Below are 16,950 nucleotides of genomic sequence, written 5' to 3' on the forward strand. Positions count from 1 at the left end.
AGGGGCTCATGCCACGCGCTCTAAGCAGAGCTGCGGAGCTCTGCCCAGCCACCGGCGCCACTGCCGGCAATGAGAAGAATCACATGAGATGGAGCAGCCGCTGTGCTGGGAGGGAGTCTGAGCTGCCGGCAGGCAGCCCAGGTGTTCCCCTGGGTCCGCGTGCCACAGGCAGCCTGAATCCCTGGGCTGCCGGGGACAGCACGCTGACCCAGGGGAACCCCTGGGCTGTCTGCCAGGGGCTCAGACTCCCTCTCCTTTCCAGCGCAGCAGCCGCTGAAATGCTTTAAAAAAAATTGGGGCGCCGCTTTTGGTGCCCCCAAATCTTGGCACCCTCGTCAACTGCCTAGTTGGCCTAAATGGTAGCACTGGCCCTGCTTCCCTGATCTCATTCACGTGAGACCCGTAGGGCAACGGCAGACATTGCTCACAAGTAACACTAGAAATGTATTTCTGTATTTTTAGCTGCCTTTAGTACAGTAAGTGTTTTGCCCTTTCTGACAATAAAAATAGTCAGTCTGCACAGCTCATCATTTCATCACCCACTCCCATCTGTTCATCTCAGCTGGAAACAAGGACAACCAGCACAATGCAACCACTCCTCTCTCTGGGGGCTGCTGTGTGGTCAACAGACTCACTCTGGTTTGGGAACTGGTGTCGGATGGAGACCAGGCTTTTCTAAACGTGCTGGAGATGGATGTTGATAAACTTGATTTGCCAAATTTAAGCCATGTTTTTCTCCAATATTAGTGCATTGTGTCAACCGTGAATTGTAATTCTCTTACTATGCTTTGTTCTATATTGGATAAAGGTTGCAACTTTTGTCCTTCAAAGAGGGAAATTAATAAAGCTGGTCAGAAATTTTCCCAATGGATTTTTTTTTTGGTTCGAAAGATGCCAACTTGCCAAAAATCAAAGCATTCTGTGGGACTGTGGTGATTTTAGGGGAATTCTGATAGAAAGTAGGCCGGGTTCTGTCAGAAACCTGCATGGTTACCTGCCAGCTTGCCTACCTGGGTCCCTGGCTGCTTGGGAGACTGGAGTTCCAGGCTTCCTGGGCTTCCTTGGTCCCTCAGCAGCTTCTAGGCAGACTGCCCAGGAATCAGAGAGTTCCCAGCTCTTCAGCTCCCTACCTCGTAGGCTGCCAGGGCTTCAGGAAGCTCAGAAACATTTACAAAAGGTTGAAGTGAAATATCACCATTCCCATCACATTCCCCAGAAATTTGTTTCTTGCCAGCTCTAGAAATTAAGTTGAGTGGCTCATAATATCACAACAATTGCACAGATGGAGTTTTTTCATAGGTGTATGAGTAACTATGTATCAGCTTGAATTTATATATACTGCAGTAAGTGATTATATAGTTACACCACATGTAGGCATTTGTAATGCAGGAACATTTCTTCCAAGCAAGAGTTGGCTTAACCCTCTGGCTCTGACAGCTCCAGTGCTCCATTGTGTTACTGGGGAAGCATGGGAACAATGCAGCCACACACCTGCCTGTCCCCAGTATGCTTCCCTCCTTCCAGAGCTACTAGGGGCAGCTGTAGCACCAGCTACACCAGCCAGCAACAGAGAATATTTGTCATCACTATTGTGATGGGTTGGACTCCCCCTTTTGCGGTGCCTCTGGATATGCTGGGGTTGCACTGAGCCCATCCATCCTACCAACCTGGGTTCCCCTTGTACTGGGTTGCTGTGCCAAGCTCTCAAGCCCCTTTCCAGGACACACCCAGGCAAGGCCACATCCAGCTGTAGACTCAGACTGAAATCAGCTCTGTGTAGGAAGATTCAGGTAGGGGAAAGACCAGCACCCTGGTGCACACACCATCCAGAGTGTAAACCCCCAAAATAGTATTGTCTTGTGCTGTACAGAGAGATACGTTCAACGCAAGCTCATAAAAGTCCCCCGCTTCCTCAACAGGGAGGGAGATATGCACAGCTTCTCCCTCCTCTCTCCCCCACCCCCGCCTGCAAGATATGAATTGCATAAACTGGGTTTTGGAATAAACAACTAATAAGGTTTATTAATTACAAAAGGTAAATTTTAAGTGATTATAAGGGATAGCAAACAGAACAAGGCAGATTACTGAGCAAATAAAACAAAATATGCAACCTAGGCTTAATTAAAGAAACAGGTTACAAAATGTAATTTCTCAGCTTAAATATTGTTTCGAGTAGGTTGCAGAGTTTCTGCAGCTTAGAGTTCAAGTTATTTTTCTTTACAGACTAGACCCCTGACTCAGCCCTGGCCTTTCCCCAGTTTAGTTTCTCTGTCTCTTCAGGTGCTTTCAGAGTCTTCCTTCTTGAGCAGGGAGGCAATGCAGAAGAGCCCTAGTTGACTCACTTCCCAGCCTTAAACAGAATTTATATAAGGCATGAATCCTTTGTTTCCAGTGGAAAAATACCAACAGTGTCCAAGGTGGTACTCCATACCAGGTGACATCACCTTACCCTGACGTGTCAAAGCAACACCCAGGAAGGCAGAAGATTAGTATCTTCCAAGTGTTGTTGTTCTTCTTCCTAATGGCCCATTGAGGCTGATTGCCTAGTGTCTGATGGGCATTTCCCAGATGCACTTTTGCAATTGATACAGAATCTATATTCCTAACTTCAGATATAGCAATGATACATGCATACAAATATGATAATCACACTCAGTAAATCATAACCTTTTCAATGATACCTCATGACCCATCTTGCATTAAAAATTATAATATTTCTAGGAAGAACATGGGGTGTAACATCGTAGCTATCCCCTTGCCAAGTGCAGAGTTGAGGATTTAAAGCATTATTAAGTTCATAGATCACAAGTCATGTTGGGAACAGACAAAATGGGAGGTGTTTTGAGCAGCAGAGTGCCATGACTGACTACAGATCCAACACAAATGTTACCTTTTAATATGTAATAGAGAGAATAAGGGTTGTGTAGTGGATGCTGAACACGAGACTCTCTGCACATTGGATCAAATGTTGTCATTGGTTTTGGGATAGTTCATGTTTAAGGTCAATTTCCCATATCTTCTCAAACCCGCAGCATTGGATATACTGATGGCCGAGTAGCTTTAGGCTGATGGGCCCCAACATAGCTAGATTGTCACATAACCTTGGTTTTAATTAGTAAGCTTAGGCAGCTCTGGAATTAATAAGTGCTTTTTAAAAACAAACAAAAAAACAAGTTATTTGGCTAGATAAAAATTATGGTGAAGACTCATGAAAGACAGAGTGTGGATGTTTTGATTGTAGTACTTAATCTGATAATGCCTGCGGGAACACAAAGGAATCAAGAGATTGACAAAAAGTCAGTCAGGACTAAATGGTTATGCTGAAACCAGGCCTTTTTGCTAGGTAATCATTTAATTATGGCACTGCTGTATGGTCCAAAAAGAGACAGCTTGCCCTGCTGTTTTAATTACTGGTTTTATTAGATATACTCTCTGGGAATATAATCTTAAACAAAAACCAACCAACCAAAGTCTGCTTTCTCAGTAGCTAGAGGGTAACTGGATGTTTACACAGAAATGGGCTCTTTCAATTGTTAATAGTCACAAGAATTTAAAAATAATGGACTCAGATCAAGTCTTTGTTCAAAAGAAATATCTATAATAAATCAGATTCTCTGCAAGCTTTAATGGAAACAGAATTACACTATAAGCTTCTCTTTTCAGTGTAGTTCTTTGTGAACAGATGGTAGCAGATCTGTGTGATGCAGTGGGCAGGGTTTCCATATGTTTTTGACAAATATGATCAGTGTTTAACTCATATTATATATGGATTAGATACACACACACACACACACACACACACACACACATTTTACTTTACTGGTCTGATTTTCAGAGAGGCTGAGCGCATACCGCTCCAATTAATTCAACTTTAGTTGTGAGTGCTTGGTATGTCTGAAAATCTGGCCACATATATTCATAGTATGCCTCTTCTTGACTACACACTGTCCAACTGGCTCCCTAATTATTCTTTTATTATAGTAGAAATAAGTATAAATCAATAGCTCTTACGCAGTACTTTTCATCCACAGATCTCAAGGCACTTTACAAAGGAGAGTAAGGACTTCTCTACACTGAGTCTCTGGCTTCCATTTTCCATCTGTTAAATTGGGATGTGATACTTAGAGGGAGTCTGCACAGACTTATAGCGCCTCAAGCTGTGGTGTCAATCTGCACCCAGCTAACCACACACTGACTGGTTGCGTGGACCTGTGTACACAGAACTTTTAGTGTGCGGTAACAGGGTCCACATTGCCAGTCAGGATTCACAACATGCATTAAGTTTCCATGTGGACACCAAAGTATCATCATCCCAATTTAACAGATTACTTTTCTATGATTCAGTTTTTCCAATTGACCTGTCTGCAGTCATTCAGCAAGCCAATAGCACTCAGAGAGCATAAAATTCTGGCTCCATTGAACTCAATAGCTAGAACTCCCTTTGACTTCAATAGGGCCAGCATGTCACCCTCAATTTCTCGTTCAAATTAAAGATTAACTAGATAAGCCAGTAAATATGTTTAATATGAATAAGAGCAATATTCGCTCCATTTCTCATATCCTGTTTGTGCATGTGGCAAGTGCAAGTTTCTTTTAACCATCTTTATTACAATCTCAAAACTGGAACCTAGATGAGAACAAAAAGTTCTCCAACATCCCTGAATAATCCTACAGAATAACTGTCTCTCTGCAATACCAGAAAGATGCACACACAAATTTCACTTCATCTTGCAGTGCAGAATTTCCCGTTAGGTTAGCAGAATTTGATAACATCTAACATGCGTCTCACTGAAGTGCTAGGCTTGGGAATCAACATGCCATACCTTTCCTTACACAAGAAGGCTCCACATGTCACCAAATGCTGCAGACCTCTCATTTTATTTAAGCAATTTCCAGTTAGTTGCACTCTCCCTTATGTAGTGTTCTGAGTTAGATATGAAAAAGAATGTTTTAATGTATTGTGTAATAGTCACTTTCATGGACTAGAACTTTGATTACTTATTACACACATAACAATAAATGTCACAAATTAATAAACTATGCATGAGGCAGAGAACACATTTTATTGGATTGATTTAGGAACTGAAAGCTCACAGAGAATATCACATGCGGCTGGACAGCCTCCTTTACCTTACCTCCAAGGAACCTCACAAGCATGGCTTAGTCTAGCAAAATGAATATATAGACAACACTTTGCTCATCAAATATGTTCCCAATGCATCAGCTTCAGGCAAAGGTAGGCAAATGATTGCAGCACAGGGGCTCTAAAACTGCCAATTAATGTCCCTCTTTTTCCATAGTTGCTTAAGAGCTCTTCCGTTGAGCGGATATTAGAACATCAAGCACAAAGTCTCCTGCAGGCTCACTGTGGCAGGTGGGGCTCATTAACTCTCCCTGGTGATCTAGGACAGGTGGAAGTTTCTCTCCCAGAGGAGAGGGAACTAGGATGGGAGCAGTCCTGGATGGGGAACAGCTGACACCAGGGAGGAGGCATAAGCTGAGGGTTATGTTATGCTACTGTTAATGAGTTACCAATAAAGCCAGACTCCAGGAAGAATGCAAGTCTGGACACTAACTCAGATTGAGACCTCTAAGGGGACAGGGTGGGGACTCAGCCCATTCACAGCAATAAGGAAGCAAAGAAGGCACACTTTTTCCTTCACTTGTACAGTCACATTTGAGAAAGTAAGCCTCTCCCTTTATTACTTAAGCTATTCATCATTATATGTATTGCAGTTGCACCTAGGAACCCCCAGTAACAGACTAGGGCCCATTGTGCTAGGTCCTATACAAAAGAACTATCCATTCCCTGAGGAGCAAGTTATGTCAACTACTTTTCTCTCCATAGTGTAATTTCACTACTGAAGTATTCTTGATGATTTCAAAGCCTCCAAAAACTTGTAAAATGAGAAGCAGCTCAAGCTAACTTTCCAGTACTTTTATTAAATACAAAATATAGCTCATTACTCTAAAAGTTGGTTGGTGTTCATCCACATACAGCCAATGTTTGTTGCAATAAAGGTTATTACTAGAGCTGGTCAAACAATTTTCAATGGAAAAATTTTCCCCTCAGAAAATGCTGATGACTGAAATTTTCCTTCAAAAATAAGTTGATTACATTGAAACTTTTAACTGAAACCTGGCCGGCCAGCCAGCCTGGCTCCCTGGGATCCCCACCTCCTTGGCAGCCTGGCTTACTTCAGCTAACCCAGAAGTTTTAGAAAGATTCCATTCTGGTTCCTCCGAAATGGGATTTTTTTTGCAATTTTCCATTAAACTCAAAATTTTACATTTCTGACTTTTCGTTCCAGTTTGGAACAAATATTCTCAGAAATGCACATTTTCTGTGGGAGGAAAACTCTGGATCATGCACAGCTCTAGTTCTAATTTTATGTAGTTTTTTTTTTTAATTATAAGAGCTTCCCTCATGCTTTTAAAAATAAAACTATTCTATCATTTGCTAGCATTAGTAATTGATACATATTGATTTCTTATACAGAGGCATATTTGTGAGAGAGAACATTGAAACGAATCAATAGAATTGCCAAATTATTTATATTTGCACATGTAAACTGTTTGTTTCATGAGGGATTCATTAGTTATTAACTCGCTAAAGTTATCCTCCCTCACAGAAAGGCAGTCTGTTTCTTCTACAGAAGAGAAGAACTGACACCTCAAATGCCACTGAAGCAGCACAGCATGATTAACTGTTTTCTACACTGGGGCTACCAATGGTTCGATTCTTCAATCTTGGCAGGGCTGGAGGGTTAGCACTTCAGTACTTTCACATTAGCAGAGTTAATTAGTCCCTCAAAGAATTACCAAATGAACCAATCTTGTGGCGTAGCAGTTGGCACACAGCATTACTGGTCAGTTAAGAAAATATCGATGTATACTACATGTACTGTGTGCATTACTGGTTACCCCAACTCAAACAATACTGAAGAATCAGAGACAGTTCAGAGAAGGGCAAGGAGAATGAGTAGAGGGGATGGGAAAAAATTCTCATAAAAAAGAGATTGAAGCAATTTACGTTGCTTATGGAACACACACACAGTGGTACAGGAACATCTGCTGTCCCCTTACTCTTGTGTTGTGAGGGAAATTCAATGAAACCAAAAAGGCAGCAAATTTAAAATGAACTGAAAAAACAAATAAACCAAACCAAACCCCCGCTTTCACACAATGCATAACTAGACCACTGTTACAAGAAGTCTTTGAGGGCCAGGAATTTATAAAGATTTAAAGAGAAATTGGATGTTTATATGAACAAGAAGAGCCAGAGTTATAATAGTGAATGCAAAAAAAAAAAAAGTATTGGAAAGAATATAAAACCTAATGCTTCAGGGTTTAAACCAAACTAACTGCTAGGGTAGTTAGTACTGGTGACCCCTTTCACATAGCAAGCCTCTGTGTGCGACCCCTCTTTTAAATTAAAAACACTTCTTTACATATTTAACACCATTATAAATGCTAGAGACAAAGTAGAGTTTGGGGTGGAGGCAAACAGCTCGCGACTCCCCCCCATATAATAACATCATGACCCCTTAAGGGGTCCCGACCTCCAGTTTGAGAACCCATGCTAGGGATTAGAAGGAAGCCTTTGCTGGTTGGAGTGATGGGGGTGGGGGAATACAATTATTGGGGGGATTTCTTGTACTTCAGAAGCAACTAGCACTGGCCTCTAGTCCAGAATCCTCTCCGACAGATCACAGGTCTGATCCAGTCTGGCAATTCGTATGTTTCACTGTCCAGGAGATGCTTCCGAGCCAGCTGCCGGAGTAAGGTTATACCCAGGTAGGGATAAGAAAGGGCATTTGTTTGAAAAACACAAGTCCTCACAAGTGCAAGATTGTGTGCTGTCTTACTTTTCAGCCTTTGGTGGGTTTTTTTAATCCTACTTCAAACATGGTGACTGAAGAACAAAGAGAGGGGGGAGGAGGAGGAGGAGGAGGAAAGATTACTACTAGAGTTAAACAGTGTTGTAGAAGTTTTTGTTTAATGAGAGCAATTTTTTTTTAAAGTGTTGCAAAGCATGTGAGAAACAAGGTAAAAACAAATGTAAATGTAAAGGGCATGTAATGATCCATTTTTTGGAAATCAAAATAATGAACTAAATCCATAAATACTTTCATACTGGATCTGCATCTGTAGCTCCCAGTGATAGCAAAAATTAAAGCCATAGCATAAAAACAGGGCTCAGACTTTACTGCCAACAGCTTAATGAGCACAGGGAAAAGTTTTCAAAAGTGGCTAAGTAACTGCACACTCTTTGGGCTTGTTTTCACTTACTGGGGGATTGACCCATAGGGATCGAGCTACCAGGGGTCGAGTTAGTGGATCTAGTGAAGACCTGCTAAATCGACCACTGATCACTCCCACATCAACTCCAGTACTCCACCAGAAAGAGATGCATAAGGCAAATTGACCGGAGAGATTCTCCTGTCGACCCAGCGCAGTATGGACACCGCAATAGGTCAACCTAAGGTACGTCAACTCCAGCTACGTTACTCATGTAGCTGGAATTGCGTCACTTAGGTAGACTTGGCCCCGTAGTGTAGACCCACCTTTAAGGGGCTAAGTTACTTTTGAAAGGTCACTTAGGGCAGGTCTACACTATGGCGCTAAGTCAACCTAAGTTACGCAACTCCAGCTTTGCGAATAACATAGCTGGAGTTGACGTATTTTAGGTCAACTTATTGTGGTGTCTACACTGCACTGAGTTGACAGGAGAAACTCTCTGGTTGACTTACCTTATGCATCTCATTCTGGTGGAGTACTGGACTTGACGGGAGAGTGATCGGTGGTCAATTTGGCAGGTCTTCACTAGACCTACTAAGTCGACCCCTAGTGGATTGATCACCACTTGTCGATCCCCCAGTAAGGGGAGACAAGCCCTAAGTCTCATTGAAAATCAATGAGACTTAGGCTCCTAGATGACTAAAATTGCTTTTGTCATTAGATGCTTAGTGGGATTTTTAAAGTGTCTAGGAGCCTAAGGAATTAGGCACCTAAAAACTTTTGAAAGTGCCACTAAGCAACTATCTACATCTTCAACACCTAAATACTTTTAAAAAGGGCCCACAGCTGCTTTTGAAAGTTTTACAGCCAGATTTAAAATGCCTAGTTTGTCTAAGCTACAAAGTCCGCTGTTGCCATCATCATTAGATCTCCAACAGTGATGAATTGCAGGTTCTAATTTCCTAGTATTTGCTAGGTGCCCATTGACTGTTTAGCTAATTTATTCATGGTATAATTTCATGCAAGTGGTACCTGTATATCTATTTAAAATTAGATTAAACACAAGGGAAGGGGGATGCAGTTATGCTAGTCACTATCAATCACCTGTGAGGAAGGTCTATATTATGGGCTAGAGGACCCCTTTTCCTCTGACACACCTACTCCAAGGGAAAATGCCACTGCTGCTCCCAGAATTCAGAGTAGCATTGCCAATACCAAGTGTTGAAAAAGAGTCAGGTACTTCCCTCAAAAGAAAAAAAAAAGGTCAGAGTTAAAAAGTCAGGAGATAAAAATTTTTTGGGGAGTACCTTTTGGATTTTCAACTGGTAGGGTTCACATTTTCATGAGAAATAATTTTTTTTTAAAATGAATGCAGAGATTCTCATGTACATCCCAAATTCCCCCGACCTCCTCTTTTCACCCCACTGCCCCCTCCCAGTTACCCACTATTACCCCCAGGACTATCACCTCACCTTACATGTGTGTCTTCTCCAGGGTCTGAGCACCTAATTAACAAAGCCACGCTTGTGCACCTCCACTAACTAGGTGGTTGGCCTTTCATTCTCTCACATGCGGCCATCTGGGCGTGCACCCTAGAGGGAACTATCGGCAGACCACCTGAATGGAGCTTACAGACCACGGTTTGAGAACCTCTCGCTTAGGGCACTGCCCTCTTTTTGTAACAATTAGCAGGTGGAGGCTGGCACTGGGCAAATTTCTGCTCCTCCTGTAAAATAAAGTGTGTGCACAGCATATGAGCATAGTCTCCATGGCATATTTGCTGGGATTCCACTCAGAATACAGGGCTAACTCTCTACAGCCTTGTGGTTTGTGTAGTCATTTACACCTGTGCAAAAGCAGGTGTAAAGATGACATTTTGTTCTGACTAACCATGCACTGGTGTAAATCCATAGTAGGTATAAGGCAAGGAGACCAAGCTGAATATGTGCTGTCCTGTGGGTGGTGCACCTTGCATTCCTTTTCCTCTCATGACATACTCTGGCTAATGTGAAAAAAAAAAACACTGAGCTCCAGGAGAAGCAATACATGACTGATTACGTCCAAATCCAATTTCTTCAGTAATATCTCCCTCACTGCAGACTAGAATTTCATATACTCCAGTGCAAATTCACTGGACTGTAATGGAGATATTCCACATTTACACCAGTGCAAATGAGATCAGGAACTAACAAATCTATAGCAAACGAAGTTTTAAAACAAAGCAATTTGAGAGTTATTTGAAAAGCAAAGACAAGTTTATTCATCAATTTCACCTTTCTGGTGTTTGGTCTCAGCTGAAACATTAACCCCGAGTATCTGGCATGTTACAAGTCTCTGAAAATCGGGGCTTGTGACGCAACTGCCTCCTCAACCATCACTACCACTGTTGCTACATTCACACTTAAAATAGGGCTATCAGGACTGAATCTCTAGCCTAGGCCTGAAAATGCTGTTATAGTAAGTTGATGACGAGGATCCTTCTGGTCTCCTTTAGTTCTTGGACATAAGCCTAAGCTATAAATAAACCCTTGCAACAGCTTTCTTTATCTCTTAAGGACAGAAGATGCCTGCCGTTCGGAGATGTAGAATTTAAATCCTTACTACAGGATGAGGAGATGGTTTCATTTTACCTTTTTAAAAAACATACATTCAGTATTTCTTTTTAAAAGATCTTTTTAGGGTCTATTCTTGAAACATTTTCCCCTGTACATCTAATGTCTCCAAGACACAGAGTCCCATTTTAAATTAAATTATATGGAGAGATTCATTTGTCAGTGAATTATTACTATTTGCATACAAATTCTATTAAGTCATAATTTAGACTAGTCAGTCAAGAAAAACATGAAAGCAATTTTACTCCAAATCCCTTCATTTTTACATGCATGTGATGGTGTGAATGTATTTCCAGGTTCAAAGTGCTTGACAAAGTTGAGATGAGATCCACAGATGAACAGCACTCCCAACAAGTAGGACTCTCCTATTTGTGGTTTTGGTATTAAAACAGTGGCTCTTCCTATTGTACGTGGGCTCTCTTAAAATGTGTTTAAAAGCACACATTCTTTCAGTTTCACTACACTTACGTGCAACACAAGCATTCAATCCAGAGAAAGAACACAGGATCAATCCATGCAGTAGCATAGTATTAAAAATTAACTAGTCCTATCAAGGTCCAAGGTCTTGCTGCATAACACTAAGACTCCAGAATTAGGTTTACTTTGGCCTTGTTCTCTTACCACCCAGCTATAGTTACAACTGGAGAATCACTAAAAATCACTAAATTGTAGTGATAGGAGAGAGACAAGATGGGTGAGGTAGTATCTTTGGCTGGGCCAACTTCTGTCTCTCTCACCAACAGAAGTTGGTCCAGCCAAAGATATCACTTCACCCACTTCGTCTCTCTAATATCTTGGGACTGACATGGTTACATCACTGCATTCTAATTAGTGATGTCATTCCTTGAAAACACTCAGTTGTGGAGTGACCCAGTCGTTATATGCTCCATGTGCATTTCTGAGAATGAAGGAATATCATCTTCTGCCCAGGAAAAATGAAAACCTCAAGTTTTATAGAGAGGCTGATGTGTGGAGAAAACAAATGCCACTGGTGGCAACCTACAGGGCCATCCTTAACTGCACACAACAGAAGGGAAAACACTTTTGTAAATTAAATAGTAATTAAAGCACATTATGCAAACATTCTTTGGATTAAGTGCCTTAAATCCTTTTAGAGAGGAGACCAATCAGTTAGTGCTAAAGATCTAAGCACCCACACCATCCTTCGGTGATGTTTAACTATGTTATAAAAGAAGGTGAGAAAGGATGAACATCCACCCAAATTCTTTTGTTTTTAAACACAGAACTCATGTTTGCCAATATTTCCACTCCCCCTCAGTTTATTTAATAAAAAACAGGTTGTTGTTCATAAGTATCTGCCTCTAAGAGGTGAGCATGACATCAAAACACAAAATATTTTTCAAATTACCTTTCTTGTTTTGAAATGAGGAAAACAAACATTCATCTAAGGCTGTTTACATGATACTACATTTGTTTCAAGTGATCAGAAGTATTTCACCCAATACACTGAACAGAATATTGAAAAAAAACGCTCATGAAAGGTAGGAAATAACCTGAACAAAAAGTTTTCAGGAACATGAAAGAAATAACTGTCCCTGCAGGTGTGTATCCTCCTAAGATCAGGGACTGGGTCTTCCTTGGTGAAAAGAACATTGGCAACACAGAGCAATTATAAAATAACCTTAAAAGGTTGTTTTGATGGCCATCTTTTGTTCTGTGTTTGTACACTCTTGCACAATGGACTCCTGGACGCTACCGCAATGCAAATAATAATTAATTAGCAGAACACCACTGAAGTCAATTTTTGTCTCATTCCCTGAACTTTTAGAAATAAAATGACTAAGAATTTCCGGTGTATCTTCATATAATTCAGTTGGGTAACGGCAGTAATGAATTTGGCCCAGAACACTTGTGAATAATTTAAAATATGACAATATCTTGGAAGAGTTTTGAACCACAACAAACCCAACGAATTCTAAGCAGTGTGTCATTTACCTCTTTAACATAAGATTTATACATTTTAGAACACAGGTATATTCTATTTTTATATGGAAAGGAAAACTGTAGTATAATACTTCAGTTAATTAAATACATATTTGCTAAAGAATGTGTCCATATTTTGTAGATTTTTTTCTAAGCAGGTTATGGAAAAACCTGTCACTGCTTAACTGTCTTCTTATTGTAGTGATGATTGCTCTCTTTGTGAAAGCTTCTGTTTAAGGGATACTTCCCAGAAGCTCAAGACTAGTGATGTACTGTAGATTAAGACAGTGAATGCAGCTGTCATTTGAATGTATGATGGGACAGAATACTTTCATGGTTAAAGTAAGTTCTACATTTTTAAGAATAAATGTTTTGGGGATTAAGTGGAGTTCCAGAGGAAAGGTCACTAATAATCAATAATAGCAGTAAAAGTGCCGATAGTCTTCTCTCACTTCTAGGGAATAAATAGATGTTATCATCCGACATCCTGATAAAAGATAAGCAACACTGGACAAGTAACTCAAAAAAAGAGGAGTTTGATTGGGAATCGTAACAATATACACTCTTGGAAACTACGATTGGAAAATATCGGAATAATAATTGGTCATTTATTCACTAAGGGAAGGATTTTCAAAAGCACTCAACATCGCCCTCTGTTCCTATCAAAAATCAACTGACAAATGGTTTTCCTTTAAATATGAGCTTGACTTCAATAGGAGCAGAGTTAGGCCAAATCTTGCTGCTACCTTTACTCAGGTGATTAATATTTACTCATGCAAGAAATCTTATTTCAGGTAAAATAGTCTTAATCCAGACTGTAAGACTGGAACCTGACTGTTTAGTGAAGGGCAGGCATGTAAAAGCATTTAAACTGTGCTAGAAGGGTGGGATGGGGTGAGAAGAGAATATTTTATTTACAGTTGAAAATACAGAGCAGTCAACAATCTAGATGGACCTCCCAAAGAAGCTAAACATTCCAGAGAGACACACTCACTATATTTCTAGTATAGTTCAGAGTACAGTACTATAAATCACCCTAACCCTTTGAAGAATGGTAAAACTCAATGCAGTGCTGAAGACTCTGAAGTATATTTTGGTTTCTTCCCAAATAGGATTTTAACTCTCAGCTATGGTTCTTTTTTCTTCCAACTGATAATTAGGCCAGGATTCTAGAAGATTAAAGATAAATCCTGCAAAACACAAACAGGCACAACGGAAGGCCACTTACAGAGATTGACCAGAATCAACCCCTTCCAGATTTCCAAAAGTATTAAGCATAGATATTCTTAGGATATTCAGTTTAAAAATCTATTTATAACACAGAGTGAGATACTTGGGCTTGTGTATTCTTTCTTAATAAAGAAGCAAGATGTTTGGGAGCCATAATTAGATTAATGGAGTCTCAGAGATTTGTTTAGGAATGGACAGCAATACCCATTATTCCCAGGAACATTTAAGACGATAAACTCGGGGGCTGCTCTAACTTGAACTAACTGGAATCTTAGGGACATGTGTCAGCTGGGCACTGCCAGAGTGCATCATACTCCAGTCCCTTCCCTCCAACTCCAGGAGCTGCATGGTGGGAAGTGGAGAGTTGACACTGTGCCAAAGGATGTGATGCCCCTGCAGGCAGTTTCCACTCACTTTGTACCACTCATGGGAATGGCACAATGCAGAGAATCTGTTACACAATGAGTAGACTATAGTAGAGCTGATGAGAGAGTGGGGGAGAAATTGATCAAGTTGTGAAGAATAAAGATCTTTGGAAAGATGCAAGTATGCATTATTTAGATGTTTTATTGTAACTTAGAAATGCAAAACAATCACTTGAGTTACTATATATAAATTGCCAGCAGTGGAGTGGCAAAGGACACTGCTCAGAGCTTAGGCTAGTGGCAGAATACTAGCCAAAAGAGACTGGTTTTTAGTCAGGATCTGAATGTTTCAGTTCCTAGATACTTGCAAAAGATTTCTTGTTCACAGAAGAAACTGATCACATCTGTAGTCTTCCACAGCTACATGCACTTTTGTTTTAATGCAAGGTAACCTAGCTGAAAATAGCAATATACTCCCATCTGTGATTGACCTCACCTAGTTTACTGAGTCTAAAAAGGACTGATCTGAACAAACAGCCTCAAATCAAGATTCCAAAAAAGAAATGCCTTAAACTAACTGAAAGCCTAGTGGTTTTGTCTCTTTGGATTGTCTTAGAGAAAGCACTAGTTATCTTTTCAATGTAGCAGGACATATTTTGTGGATTATTTCAGCCTTATCATTATGCAACTTGGTGGAGGGTAGTTTTGAATCATCTATCAAAATCTTGCATACGGCAGAAATTACAGAGTAAAGCTCCCAGGAACGCAAAGGTACAAAGAGATTCTGGATTAAGGCTTATTTTATCTTGACTTTTGAGATAACAGAAGCTTCTTTAGAAAGGTGAGGGAGGGTCAGGAACCAGAATTTAAACAAAAACCAAAAAACAAAAAACCACAAAGTGCCTTTCAACAAGATGTCATCTAAAAAAGGGTACGTGAAAACTTCCAAAAGATCAAATATTCTGAAGAGTGTTTCTCACCAAGTTGGCCAATAAAACATTGAGAGAAGATGAAGCAAAAAAGTTACATAATAAACGGCCATAGTGGGTCAGACCAAAGGTCCATCTAGCCTACTACCCTGATGTCTATCTCACATTTGGCTTGCAAGCAAGAATTACTGGCAGTCTTAGTATAATTAATAAAATAAATAATAGAAGACTGGGTTCCAAACCAAAATTCTCACTAATTGCATCTAATTGTATAGGATGGTATGACTAACTCTGGAGGTGCCCTCTTAAACTGAAGGATATTTTCCATCAAAAGCTGGACTTCTGGCTTTACTGAATTTCTAATGTTCTTTAGGTTACACTGTTTACATACAATTCCACTTAATGCCATGGCTAAGTGTGGTAATTATACATTCAAGGGTCAGATCCTCAGCTGGTGTCAGATGACAGTTCCATTGACTTCCACGTAGAAACGCCAGGTAACACTACCTGAGAATCTGGCCCCAAATATCTCATTTATTTTAGCACTTACCTAAAATAAAATAAAGTACATCAATTATAATGGCATCTATACAGTAGGAGAGAGCCTTGATAAGAGGAAATGCAATACAACAGTGATAGAATCATCTGTGCACCAGTGGTAGCAATTTTACATTCAGATAACTACTCTCTGGCTCTCCTAGCATGCTATCACACCAAATTTATCCAGCATAGATAAGGGCATGATCCAGTTTCTTTTGAAATCTGACAAAACGTCCCTTGACTTCACTAGCAGTAGACTTGGGTCCTGAGCACTTGAAGTGCCAAGAGTGATTAATGACAATGTTTTTCAATCTGAATTTGCTTTGCTGGTAAGTCACTGGAAACACGAGCTTGCTTTATCTGTATAAACATGATTAAGGTTATATGTTCAATTAGGGCAAATAAAATCTCTTCAGAAGACGCAACAAAGTACAAGGGTGCAATCCTGAAGTCCTTGCTCAGGAAAACACACATTTACTTAAATAGACATTTTATAAGCACCTCAGGATTGGACAATAATATGGTGGCAAAAAATGCCTGAGACGTAACTACGCTACAGGTCCCACTGTTGCTATCAACGGTGGAGTTGTACTGGCTGTGTAGCGCAGATCTATTTTTGATCAGTGTAAAGACAACCTTACAGTGTTTTCTTAAATCTCGGGGGATTATGCAATGGTTATTCCCCTAAACAGATTAGGGATCTTCAGTGGTTATTTTTCTTCTTCTGTGGGTATGTCTACACTACGGGATTATTCTGATTTTACAGAAACTGCTTTTTTAAAACAGATTGTATCAGGTCAAGTGCACACGGCCACACTAAGCACATTAATTCAGCAGTGTGCATCCATGTACCGAGGCTAGCCTCCATTTCCTGAGCATTGCACTGTGGGTAGCTATCCCATAGTTCCCACAGTCTCCCCCGCCCATTGGAATGCTGGGTTGAGACCCCAGTGCCTGATGGGGCAAAAAACATTGCCACCGGTGCTTCTGGGTACAGCCTCACCCTTCCCTCCATGAAAGCAGCAGCAGCCAACCGTTTTGCACTTTTTTTTACTGGGTGAACTGTGCAGATGCCATTCCATGGCAAGC

Source organism: Gopherus evgoodei, chromosome 10 (genome assembly GCF_007399415.2).
Source record: "Gopherus evgoodei ecotype Sinaloan lineage chromosome 10, rGopEvg1_v1.p, whole genome shotgun sequence".
Lineage (NCBI taxonomy): Eukaryota > Metazoa > Chordata > Testudines > Testudinidae > Gopherus > Gopherus evgoodei.